The sequence below is a fragment of the Ceratotherium simum genome, chromosome 6, assembly GCF_057802395.1.
Source record: "Ceratotherium simum simum isolate JZ-2026a chromosome 6, ASM5780239v1, whole genome shotgun sequence".
Classification (NCBI taxonomy): domain Eukaryota; kingdom Metazoa; phylum Chordata; class Mammalia; order Perissodactyla; family Rhinocerotidae; genus Ceratotherium; species Ceratotherium simum.
In genome coordinates, this window is record NC_141905.1 from 78,591,799 (window position 1) to 78,605,944 (window position 14,146).

General features: G+C 42.3%; 1 protein-coding gene across 1 annotated transcript in view; it reads left to right on the plus strand.

Annotated features, from left to right (window-relative positions):
* The window catches only part of PLPP4 (phospholipid phosphatase 4), a 121,682-nt gene that overhangs the window by 75,362 nt on the left and 32,174 nt on the right, over positions 1 to 14,146 (plus strand). The window lies entirely within an intron of this gene.

Sequence of the window (14,146 nt, forward strand, 5' to 3'; positions counted from 1 at the left end):
GAGTTTGGTTGGGATAGGGTTTCCTAACTTACTTTGAGTTATGAAATTCTGTGGTCTCTTTCAGCCTCTGTGTCATCAGCTTTATAAGAGGGTTTAAAAATACCTACCAAAGGAGTTGTTGTGAGAAGTGAAAGGGATAAAGGATGTGAAGCCCCTTGCCCTGGGCCAGGCACATAGTAGGTGCTTCATGAATGCTGGACCCCCTCTCTGCCTCCTCCAGCAGAGCTGGAGATCCCGCTACTGACTGGAAAGACCAAGATGACACTGTGAGTTCGTTTCTGCCTGGAAGCCTGGAGTGGGACCTGGGCACTAGGGACTCGTGGGAGGAGAGACCAACTAGAGCGTTGACATTCCACGAGTCTTTCTTTTTTTCTTTTTCGTAAGCAGACATTTTCAGAAGTAAAAAGTTCTTGGGGACCTCTTTGTGCTTATTTCTACCAGTAAATGGATTCAGTTTCAGGCCACAGGTTGTTGTCTCTCATAGGATTATCTCCCTCAGTTTTCTGTGTCATGAGGAACTGCAATTTTTCTTCAGAAAAAAGGAAGAAAGGAAGGAAGAAGGAAACACGCCTGCTTTCCTTAGGGTTTACTTATGAACTAGATGCTAGGTAAACTTGATATCCTGGAAAACCTCCAGCCCTCCAGCTCAGCCTCTCCAGATCCCATAATTAGTTACCTTGTAAAAAATATGGCTTATGTTTTTGTCCTTTACTAATATGGCCTTTTGGTCAAAGGTTTGAATATTTTGGCCTGGGTGTTATTTACCACCCTTACAAATAAAACAAGATTCCATTTATTTTCTTTCAAAATTATCCCTTCCGGAAGAGAAGACAGTGACCGGCATTTGCTGGCTCTGGCTCGAGCAAGGGAGCCTGATGAACAACTGCCATTTTTCCCCCGTGGCTTGTCCTGTGAACCGAGGGGTTGTCTTCTCTTGTCTCCTCGTGTGGTTAGGCTTTAGCTGCTAAAACAAGTGAGATGTTGCCACATAGTTCACAATTTGGCCTTTGTTGCAATTATCTTAGGTAAAACTCCCGATAATCTGTAAGGGCTTTAAAAAGTGTTCATTCACTCATTTCTTTAGTAATTCAGTCATTTATTCAACACGTATTTATCGTATACCTACTCTGTGTTAGGTCTGTGTGTGGTATGGGAGGAGACAGTGGTGAGTAAGACAGACATGATCCTGTCCCAGCAGAGTTTACAGGGCAGGGCCACTGAGAGCCGGATGGTGCCTTACGTCAATTAGGAAAAGGTGAGCAGAGAGCAGGCGTCCCTCATCAGCTGGGCACCCGTGGGCAGTGAGTATTCTGAACAACCCTTCTTGGCAGCCCTGATGGACAGCAATGGACATTAAACAAATAATTACACAAATAGCCATTTAATTACAAGGCTGACATATATGAGTAGGAAAAATACATAATACAGAATAATTGAGTGGTGTCTATTACATAATCAGAGGCATCTGGGACAATTAATTCTGAAGGAAGAGTGGGGCAAGACTGGGGAAGAAAGGGCGAGAGCATTTCTGGCCAGAAGGACCCCAATCCTGCTGGACCCTCATCATGGTGCGTGTGGATGCGAGGGGCAGCAGTGAAGCTGGTGGTGGGGAAGATGGCCAGGGCACTCAAAGCATTTTAAGACTTTTGGATTTCTGGTCTAATTACCATGAGCATGCATTTATTTCTTCTTTCTCTTTATGTTCATAACTACATATTGTTGGGTGTCAAAAGAATGCCGTTTTAAGACTAGCCTGGGGCTAAAAATGATATATTTCCTTTTCTAATCATTAGATTGCTCTACATAAATACATTATTTTGTATTCAAGAACATTTCTATATTGATTATGATGGAGAGAGAAGAATTATTTTCACAATCAGACAGACCTGAGTTTGGCCTGGCTCCATTACTTAGTAATGATGTGATTTTGGGCAAGTTGCTTCATGACTTTCTGCCTCAATTTACTCATCTGTAAAATGGGAATTTAATCTCTACCTTTCAAGGTGTGGGGGAAATTAAATGAGATGACAAAGATTGGATTGGTGGTTACCAGAGGGGAAGGAGGGAGGGGGGAGGGTGAAAGGGATAATTCGGTACATGTGTGTGGTGATGGGTTGTAATTAGTATTTTGGTGGTGAACATGATGTAATCTATGCAGAAATAGAAGTATAATGATGTACACCTGAAATTTTTACAATGTTATAAACCAATGTTACAGCAATAAACAAAAAATTTAAAAAAAAATCATTTAAGAAAAAAAAAAATAAATTAAAAAAAAAAAAATGAGATGATTTCATGCCATTCTCCCTTGAAATCTGGCTCCGGGAAAGATCAGAGAAGTCTGGTCTCTGTTCCCTGTGACAGAGACAGAAGAACAGGAGTGGAACAAAATCTCCTGCCCCGACAGGTACCTGTTCGATTGCATTTGTTTCTAACACAGCACGACAGCAGACTACAAATGCATCACTCCAGTTTATTTCCCTACCAACAGGCGTGTGTTTGATTATTACATTCTTAACAATTTCCTTTGTGGTATGTATGTTGCCGTGAGAGTTGTGTGGTGCATTTAGTCAATGTATTCCTTTTGCTGTGGTTCTCGTGTCTCTGCCTATGGTATTCATTTGATTCTAAGTACAGGTCCATGTGCTTCAGAAACTCAGTGTCTTACAATTTTTCAAAGTGAAAGTAAAAAATTGAAAAAACGTTTCTCTGATCATGGCCCACTGTGCATTTAAGAAGTGTGGTGTGCCGTTTAGATCCTTCTTGGAAACCAGCGTGTGCTTCAGAGATTCTCCCTTGAGCTAGGCCTCTGGACGTGGCCAAGTCAGTGACGTGTGTGGCGCTCTTGCCTGCCAGCCTCAGGTTAGAAGTGGGGAGGCCTGCTGGAGGTTCATTGCCAAGAACGTTGGTGAGTGGTTGCACACACACCTAGAAAGGTCACAGAGTCGGGGATAGCCAGAGTGAGGTCAGCTAGCGTGGGCCCAGACACAGACTGCCGGAGTCATAGGCTGACCTTAGACCGTGGGGTGGAAAGTCATCACCTGCTATTTCCTCCCTTGTCTTGCTCATGGGATGGTGGCCACAGCTGCAGAACAGAAGTAACAGTCAGTTCTCTAAGTGAATAACAGGATTTATGGAGGCAATTGCTAGAGATGCAGAGGAAGCCTCTGGGTACAGCTGGGAGGATTGTCCTAAAAAGTTAGAGGCAACCTGGGAGCTGCTGTTCACTGGGCCTCCTTCAGTCTGTTTATGAGATACGGGATTTGGACAAGCACCGGCAGAGCAGTGCAAGGTCATCGCAGAGGAGCCGGTCGCTTCCCCCAGGGAAGAAGAAGGTGCTGTGGGAGGGCTTGGGCCCAGCACGGAGAACTGTAACCTCAGCAAAAGGTGACTTTGTAAAAGTATGTTCAGCTCCTTTCATGCATCCGGCCCCTGCTCTCATTCCTCAACTGCTGCTGAGAAATTAACTGGTAAAAGCTTTTCATGCGGTAACAGCAACCACAAAACCCACTGCAGGGTGACTGTTGATGGTGCTTCATTCTCGTCCCAGGCATGCAGAACACTTGGAGCCCTGATTGTTGGTAAATGATGACTTCATTTTCCAAAGTCTTCAAAAATTCTTCCATGTGTGTGCAGCACTCTCTTGGATGAAGTTTTCTTCTCCTAGAGGCGGTCTGTACGCTTTGTCTAAGAGAGGCTGCTACAGGAAGGGTCTGTCAGGGAGGCCGTATGAATGGTAGAAGGAGATCATGCAGCATGTGGTGCCTCTCTGCAGCTTACAGCCATCCCCAGGGCGCTGGACAGGTGTGAGTGTGGGCGGCAGGGCTGGGCCACCTTGGTGGGGACTAGCTATGAGGAGGACCAGCAGGACCCACTAGCACCCGAGACCTGCCTGCCACAAGCTGAGTGAGTAATGTCACAGGGGCCCAGAAAGGAGTCAGTATCTTCAGCACCAACACATTTAGGTCCTTCCTGTTCAAACAGCATTGTCCTTGCCTGTAGAGGGCTGGGGCAGAGGGGCAGAGCCCAGGTGGCACCTTCACAGCTGCCTGTCACAGAGTGCCCTCCATGTGTGGTCGGCCGGTGCCCCCCTGCCAGTTCCAGTGGTGGGAAGAGCCGGAGCCTGTGAGGCCCGTGAGCCCCAGAGGTGGGTCCATGGGCTGTTGTCTCTTTCCCCCTCTCTGCCCTGGAAGTGGCGGTGCAGTGTCACGGTGGGTTGGATGAAGGCTTGGCTGTCCTCCAGCTTTTCATTTAAATCCTTCCTTGTGAGTGAAACATTGACCTGGACTGTGCTCCCCCTGACCCCCGAATGCACTGTACAGTCTTCCTCTTCAGTTCTCTCACCCGTGGTGTCACCAGAAGCCCTAAGCACTCCTCTGTGGCATCAGCCTTGAGAATGTAGGGATCTGTGTCACTTACAATCTCTTACTAATTTCTTTAACAATTCATTGGGGAATTCTACCCTGGAGATTTTCCCAAACAATGCTTGAACCAAAGTGAGTATCCTCTCTGTATGAGTCAAAGTTCTCTACAGAAACAGAACGATTAGTGTATGAGTATAATGAGATTTATTATAGGGAATTGGCTCATGTGATTACGGTGGCTGAGAAGTCCCAGAATCTGCCGTCTGCAAGCTGGAGACCCAGGAAAGCTGGTGGTGTAAATTCCAGCCTGAGTCCGAAGGCCTGAAAACCAGGAGTGCTGATGATGTGAGTCCCAGTCCAAGGGCAGAAGACGGATGGCTCAGCTCAAGTAGTCAGGCAGAGAGAGAGGGCAGATTCTCCTGTCCTCCACCTTTCTGTTCTATTCGGGCCCTCAGTAGACTGGATGATGCCCACCCACCTTGGCGATCTTCTTTACTCAGTCTACCAATTCAAATGCTAATCCAGAAACACTCTCACAGACACACCCAGAAATAATGTTTAGCCAAATATCTGGGCACTCTGTGATCCAGTCAAGTTGACACATAAAATTAACCATCGTACTCTCCTACCCACTCTGAGGAAAGCACATTCCTCTCCTCTCCAGCATGTATCCTTCAAACCAATCAGCCTCAAGACCCCATAGTCTCTGCCCTAGTCTGTGACCCATTTTCCTCACCTCCAGGAAATGCGTTCCTGCTCCTTCTCTACGGTCCACCCTGCCTGGCACAGAATAATGTGATAAAATGAATGCATATCCTACCTACCCTTCTTTCAAGGCTGGACTCATGTCCCCAACTCTTCTGGTAGCCTTCTCTGATTGTAAAGATCCACAGTCACTTCTCAATGTCATCTACCTTGTTTCTCTTGCAGAGTGGTTGTATAGGTAACACTAGGGAATACACAAGATATAGTGTTGCCCATTGTAAATTCAACTGTAAAGAAGAATAAAAATCACAGTTCTATGATTGTTTTTAGCGTTAAATCATTTATTATATGAATTGACTAATAGGTGAAATGAATAACAAAAGTTCACAAGGAATAGGTCTAAAATGTATGTCTAGTCTTTTACTAGAGTTCAGAGATTCTGAACATCATGCTCTTTTTCCTAAATGAATGACCCGGGAATAGTTGCCTTTTTTTATCTTTAAGAGTGAAGAGCAAAGATAATAGAAAGGAAAATTATTTTTCTCCATTTTCTAAAATGAGGCACTCAGTAAGAACAAGTTCTGAAATTAGTGTTTAGTTAAACCCTAGTATTTCTTGAATAAGAGGAAATAAATAAATGCCTTTCAAAGAAATATGTGGAAATTAGAGTGCAAATCATAACCCTAGAAGGACCTATTATTAAATAAACAGAAATGGCATGGTTTTGATCAAACTTCGTATGTCATAAGCTTGCCAGTGACATTTCCCATCCTCATCAATCATAACTTTTGAAGTGAAAATTCCATATTTTTTAAAAAAATAAACAATTGATAATTTGGAGGAGAAACCCAGTAGGAGAATGATTGATTATCAGTAAGTCAAAAAAGAGCTACATTCATTTAGACTTGGCCAAAGTGTTGCTTTCTGTAATTTCCATCAACAATAGCAGTTTATTCAGTACGGTGTGACCCTTCTTGGCCATGTGAAAAAACTGAGGGACATATTTCCTTCTTATCTTCCTTTTTCCAGTTGCATTTAGCCTGGTTGCATGAGGTACAATACCTTTCTAAAGGCAGGCTGTCCAAGTGTTGGTAATGTGATCCTGAATCGTTTGCTCTTGGAAACTTCATGGTTGAGTGGAAAGTTCATAGGTGTTGGAATCAGAAGGACATGGGTGTGAATCCACAATAACTTTTGTGACTTTAGTAATTGCTTAATTTCTCTAAGCTTTGCTTTTCTCATCTTTGAAATGGATATAACAATATTTCATAGAATTATTGTGAGGATTATATCATTGACCTTTCAAAATATACTAATTTTCTCATTTGTTTTAGTCACATGCTATTGAATTTTTTAAGATAATGAGTATATATGGATCAAGATGATTGGTGTTAGATTTTGGGGACTGATTTAGATGTTGACAATTGATTGGAATACCAAAACTTTTAGGTAAAGGACTTCCAATTCCAGCCACGAGGGAGAAACTGGTACTGGGCTTGCCTTTATTGTTACTATTTAAGATTAATAAAATTGATAAACTCCTGGCAAGACTGATCAAGGGAAATATAGAAGGAACACAAATTTTCTAGGAATGGAAATATAGAAGAGAATAGATAGGAATTTATTTATTCTTCAGGAATTCTTCAGGAAGGAGAGAAGAGCTACTCCTTAAGATCCTAAATACATTAAAAGGACAGTAAGGGAATTTCGTGAACAATTTTATGCCAATAAATTCAGCAATGTACGTAGAATGGTGAAATTCCTTGCAAACCACTGCTCACCAAAGCTGATAAAGATAAAATAGAAATCTAATTTGTAATTAAAAACCTTAGTAGAAAGAAATTTCCAGGCTCAGATTGTTTCACTGGTATCTTCCATCAGATATTTAAGGAAGAAATAATATCAATCTTGCACAAAACTTTCAAAAAAATAGAGGTGGAGGGATCACTTCCCACCTGGTTCTGGAAGACTATATAGATAAGGTTATAGGATAATTCTGATAACAACATCTGGCAAAGACATTGCAGAGAATAAAATTCAAGTGACTTACCATGTTCTAGAAAGCCCTGTAAAAATCTAGCCCTTGCCTTATCCTCTAGCCTCATCTGAAGCCATGCTCTCCACTCCAACCACACTGACCTTCTGGCAGGTCCTGGTTGTGTCAGGCTCTCCCTCTTCAAGGCCTCTGTTGCTGATCCCAACATTGGACACTCTAATGCTCTTTGCATATCTAGCTCCTTCTCATCTTTCAGGTTTATATAACGTAGTACCTCCCCTGGTCCCATCGACCACTCCCTCTTCCAAAAACCTGTTTGTTCCTTTGCTAACACTTCACAATTTGGAATTATTATTTTATTTTTTTATTTTTATTTTTTTTAAAGATTTTATTTATTTTATTTTTTGCCCCCAAAGCCCCAGTAGATAGTTGTATGCCATAGCTGCACAGCCTTCTAGTTGCTGTATGTGGGACTCGGCCTCAGGATGGACAGAGAAGTGGTGCCTCGATGCGCACCCGGGATCCGAACCCGGGCCGCCAACATCGCAGCGCGTGCACTTAACCACCAAGCCACAGGGCCGGCCCTGGAATTATTTCTATGTCTAGATTCTACAAGGCCAAGAACAGAGTCTGTCTCATTGTCCCCCAGAGCTGAGCATGATACGTGGCCAGGCCCATAGTAGGAACTGAATAAATATTTGTTGAATTAATGGCTTCATAGTGAAACTCTTAACTTTACAGCCACAGGGATGGTGTTGGTGATGACAATAGTGGTTTTGAGTAAATGTGTGTGTAATTGTGTCTGTCTTGTGAAGAGCACACATTTTCTAAATCCTGGCAGGCCAGATTCTTATTCATTGATAAAAACTTTTGTTCTCATAGGGAGTAGTCATCTTGCTTTCAGCTCAGATATTTGGCTGTGTATAGTTAGATGACCTTTCACTGAACCGCAGCTTCTTTATCTAATGGTTGAAACACTGGAGCCCAAATCAGGGCAGTAGAGCATCATCTCTCCTCTGGGTAGAAAGTGGAAATCTGGTTTGATTGCAGGGTTTTAACATTTTCCATCCTCGTTCTATCATCACTGGCCATCAAAGAGTGTCTTGGGCAGTCTCAGGAACTTTGTCATTTCCTGCGTCCCAAATGCACATCCTTGTGTGCTCATTCTCAGGAAGGTGGTCTGGCTGGTGGGCCAGATGGACCATACTGACTGAATTGACAGGCGGCTGCTGCTGCATTTGTTTTTGAACTGAACTGACCTACTTTGGCACTGCTCAACACAAACCAGCTTTCACCTCTGAGCCCCGTTTCCCCAGAGCTGTAGGCTCGCATCAGTGATTGCAAAGGCATATCAGCTGTGCTGATTTCTAGATCTCTTCAAGGAGCTGAGTGACAAGGACTGAAGACGATGGAATCAATGCGGGAAAAAGCCTTTGGAAGCCACAATGAAGGGCGCTGGGACCCACCACTACAAGTCTCTTCCCCTGATAATTGGTACAGTATAGACGGAGCTCTACTGCATTTGAGAGGGGCACAGACATTGGGGTTCTCAACATCTGAGTTATTGTTGTCTGATTCTTTGCAGTTATGAGATTGCATGGGAAAGCTCAAGTCAGCAGGCCATGAAAGGAAATGTGTGGTAATGAATTGACCATCTCTAAAAATAACCTGCTCTCAAATATCTGTTCCTGCTCCTGGTGGGGGCCTCTTATCCCTGCTCAGTTCTCACAGAGTATTGGGTGTTTTAATATGACAGTACAACGCAAACACATGGCAAATTGATGATAAAGTAAAACTGCACATCTTGAGAAAAATGCAGGATTTCATGAAGTCAGTGAAAGTGATGTTGCAGAACTGCTGGATGGGACAGTTAGACCAGTTCACAGTTAAAAAGGAGCAAATCCACTAGGCTGAGGCCAGTAGAGTTGCTTCAGAAGGGACTGATTGGAATGTCAAAGGATTATGAGCTGCAATTGAGGAAAAAGGATGAATACTATTAAAAAATGATCCTCCTGTAATTTCAAGGGAAAAGTGTTATATTGTGTTGCTGCACACTTTTCAAAATGTTAAAACCAATCAAAACTGGATTTATTCTTTGTTCTAAAAATTAGCTTAGTTGCAATTATAACCCATATTGTGTTAAATATAAGATTAAATAAATTTATTTTCATAAATTTTAGTTTAACACTTTGAGTTGGAATCTCAATAAAAGCTTGTTTTCACTATTGAATATGAAATGTTGCTCTCTGTTTTGAGTGGATTCACTTTAAGTAACTTTTTGCTGTCAATGAGATTGCCTGTCCCTGAGAGTCACCTGGGTTCCCTGTACCTGGGGCCTCTGATGCTTGCGGGTGTCTGAGACTCCTGGACAGTCACAGAGAGGTGAAGAGACAGGTCTGAGAGGACCAGTGCAGGGGCCTGATTTGCGACCCAGACTTGGCCATTCTCCTGAGTGTCCCCAGCACCTACCCACCCCTAGATCCATGGCAGCTAGCCCCACTCTGGGCAGTACCTGCCTTGCTTGCTGCCAAACCTACCTTTAGGAAATTTCGGGAAGGCTGACAATCTCCCAGAGGCTGTTAGTTAACTGAGTGCCAAATTTGGGGAATGGAAGATGGAGGGGAATGGAGAATAGCACCAATAATGGAGAAATAAACCCAAAATACCCCAAACAAGTAGAACCCAAACAGCAAAGCTCTTATTGTTGCCTCCAGAGAAGAAAAGGGAAAACCTGGCTCCGTGGAAGAACTTTTACTCTCATAGTTAAATTGAAAAACATTGTCTTTGTACTATGGTCGACCTGAATAATGTAGAAGCTTCCAAATGGTGGGGTGGCCACAAGTGGCTTTTTTCCTTAGTGTCTGAATCAAGTTGTATATTTTCCTTGCATTGTGCACAGGGCATGTGAAACTGCTTAGGTAAAAAGAACTTTGACTGCTCATCAGCATCACAAGGACTTTATTTGGCACCTCACTTTTCAATCTCTTTCACCCAAGTCATCCAGGAAGACTTTGGACAGAAATAAGACCAAGGGCCCCTGGTCAGGTTGGCATTGGTGTTTTTTTAGTTTAGTTATTCAGTCAGCTACCAAAACTCCAAAATAGCCAGCTCTCTATGGCTCAGCCTGTTAAAGTTCCCAGGTGTGGCTTTGGCAAATGCCCTGCTAAAGTTAAGAACCATTGAGAGGGTCATCGTGCTTGGCAGGAAGAGCGTGGGACATGGGAGGCCTGACTAGCCTAGTGCCTGTTCAAATGAATGAATGGATGAATGGATGAATGGATGAATGAATATAATCTTGAGTCTTATGTCCATCACTTCCAGCAGTGACCTTGAGCAGGTTATTTGATGTCTCATTTATTCACCCAACAGACATTTATTGATTGCTTCCTGGATTGCAGGCACTAAATTAAGAGTTGAGGCTACAAAGATGAATAAGACAGCATCTGTCCTCAAGGAACTCTGGTATAGTAAGGAAGTCGAGACACTAGAGGAGGGATTCTTCCAGGAGAGTAGCTGGCTGTGTATACCATAGGCCAAATTGTAGGCAGGTTATCCCCTGACCTATTGCTTTTGCAGACTAGTGGCTTGAGTGACTAACTCCTTCTCCCCTCCCTGCCTTAGGAAAGTGGTGCACACTGTTAGGAAATCACACCCTCTGTTCTATGAATATTGCTGGAGACTGATATCAGATGTTTCAGTCTTTTTTTTGGTGAGGAGGATTGGCCCTGAGCTAACATCTTTTGCCAATCTGTCTCTTTTTGCTTGAGGAAGATTGTCCCTAAGCTAATATCTGTACCAGTCTTCTTCTATTTTGCACATGCTGTGGGATGCCACCACAGCGTGGCTTGATGAGTGGTGTGTAGGTCTGTGCCTGGGATCCGAACCCACGAACCCCAGGCCACCAAAGCGGAGTGCATGAACTTAACTACCATGCCACTGGTCCAGCCCCAGATGTTTCAGTCCTTAATTTCTAGAATTCTAATTTCTTCTTTAAGCTCTTTTTTTTTTTTTTTTTAAACAACTCATGATGTTTCCCTATCATCAGGCTCCTGGCACATTTCCTGTTGTCCGTGTTTTTGCAAAGATTCCTGGAAGTAACTTGTGATCACATGGGGAAGGGCTCTTAGTGTCCTGGGGAGTAATTGTTCTCTTTCTCATGTTGGTAATCACAGTGGGAGCAGACAGTTCAATTATTTCTGCCCCAAGCATCTGTTTGTGGGTGTAAGGTGTATTCAGATTTCATGGGCAGGATGTCAAATGGTATGGACATGAATATAAAATTTAAGCTTACCATTTGCAATAGAAGGGACACAGAGAAAGTTCAGTCTCCCATTGAGTACATTGAACTAAACATAGAGGCTTTGTACTGACTATATACAGCTTGTATTTATTGAGCATTTACCATGTGCCAGGCAGGCACCACATGTTCTACAAGCATTGTCTTATTTAATTCTCAGGAAAACCCTATGAGGTAGATATTCTTACTAATCACGTCTTGCAGGTGAGACCCAGAGGGTTAAGTGTCTCGCCCAAGGTCACACAGCTAGGAAGTAGTGAAGCTAGGATTCAAACCCAGTCGCTTAGATGCTACTTTGCATAAGTATCTACCAATCTTACATTTAGTTCAAGATGTTAGTGAATCTCCACTTGATGATTCATGTGTGAAGTAGCTGTTTTCTTCCTTGAAAACTTCGTAACAAAAGTATTTTCTTTTATGTTCATGTTTGTGGGGTGTGCTTCATTGCTAATAATTTTCAAAGAAAATAAATAATCCAAGTCCTGGTTTAGCATATTTCTGAGCCTGTGCAAATCATGCAAAACATCATAACAAATGGCCCAGAGTCACAGGCGTGTGTTGCAATGAACAGGAGAAAAAGGGATGAGGTCTGTCTTTTCATCCTTAAGAAAGAGCTACATTAGAAAAAGAAAATAGCAATGAAGCTTGAAATATGTCCTGGTGTAAGGTCTGTAACAGCAACCTGGCCAGTTTCATTTATTCTGCATTTATTCCCATTGCAAGCCTTGCGTGCTCCCTGCTCTCTCTCTTGCTAAATCAATGTTTTCAGAATTCTCAGTGGCTTGAATTTTGTAATCTGAGAAATCAATCAAGTGCCTCAGGAGAATGCCATGTCGGGAGAATGCCATGTCTTATTCTACTTGGAGCCTCCAAACGCCTCTTGTAATTAAGTATTAGTTGGAGTTCATTGCACTTGAATAATGGGGTGAGGTTCGCGTAGGCTTCCTTTGTTATTTTTTCTTGAGGAGCATTGCTTCTGCTTTCTGGTTAAACAAATAACTGTCATGATAAAAATTCAATTTAAAGCCTCCATAATTATGATACTTAGCATCTCCTAAAACCAAATCCAGTATTTTATGTCTGTCAGTGTGCTGCTTGAGCTGGCGCCCGTAGCCTTGGCGTGCACAGTGCCTGCCCTGTGAGCACGGAGCTTTTGTAGCTGAGCATTACAATGAAAGGAGACCAGGGTTGGGGGAATTGAACTTATTCCTTTTTTAAGTGGGCTGACTTGCTTGATGACCAAATGAATCGCTGAATAGTCCATGTTCTAGGGTAAACAGTTTGGTGACTGGCTCTAATTCTGCATTTGCTCCTGGATCATATAATTTTATTGGTGCCCTGCTGTTGTTTTGCAAGAATAATTAGGTACCGTACAAAATCATATATAAAAAGTATCTGTATGGTTTTATATAATAATATTATTATTAGTGTTAAATAATAATATTAATAAATGTTATATAATAGTAGAAAAAGACCCTCATGTACCTGCCACTTGGATTAAGAAGCAGAATTTAACTATACCCTTAGAAATCCTATATAACCCTCCCTGGTGGCTTATTGCTCTCTATCCCCCTTTAAACATTTTCTTGAAATTTGAAAAATAATTTATTTGCTTTTCTAGGTAGTTTTACACACACACACACACACACACACACACACACACACACATTTCTTTCTTTTTTTTTATTTTTGTGAGGAAGATCAGCCCTGAGCTAACAGCCATGCCAATCCTCCTCTTTTTGCTGAGGAAGACCAGCCCTGAGCTAACATCTATTGCCAATCCTCCTCCTTTTTTTCCCTTTTTCTCCTCAAAGCCCCAGTAGATAGTTGTATGTCATAGTTGCACATCCTTCTAGTTACCGTATGTGGGATGCCGCCTCAGCATGGCTGGACAAGCGGTGCATCAGTGCGTGCCCGGGATCCGAACCCGGGCCACCAGTAGCAGAGCATGCACACTTAACCATTCAGCCATGGGGCCGGCCCCCACACATATATTTCTAAACAATGTATTGCTTAGTTTCACCTATTTTTGAACTTTACATAAATGGAGTCATACAGAATATATTTTGGTAATTTTCTACTTTTTCTCACCATTGTTTTTGAGGATCGTCTATTTATTGAAGTATGTAGCAAGAGTTCATTCATTTTCATTGTTGTGTGGTATTCTAAGGCATGGCTATACCACAATTTTTAAAAATCATTCTAATATTAATGGACATTTGGGTCATCTCCAGTTTGGACCAGTTATGAACAATGTTGCTATGAACTCCTGGTGCACTTATTGCAAAAATAATTCTCAGATGTATTCCTGGCAGTAAGATTTCTGGGGCATTTGTTCATCTTCAACTTTAAGAGATAATGCCAAACTGTTTTTACACTCTCATCAGCAAGTTATGAGCGTTCCCATTGCCCACAGCCCTGCCAGCACTGGGCATCACCAGAATTTAGATTTGCCAGTCTGGAGAGTATGACGGTAGCTCCTGGTTGTCGTGATATGTTCTTCCTGATGACTAATGAGCTGGACTGTCTTCTCATTACTTTAATGGAAGTTAGATTTCCTCTTTATATGACGTTACTGTTCATGTCTTTTGCCTATTTTTCAGTTAGGTTGTCTGCTTTTATCTCATTGATAAAATATCATTGATATCATTCTGGATATTAGTTCTTTATTGGTTATATGTGCAACAAACATCTTCTCCCTCTCTGTGCTTATCTTTTTCATTATCTTTGTTTGTTTTTGCCTCCCAGTTTGTGTATTCATGCTTTCTTTCGTTTATTTATTCA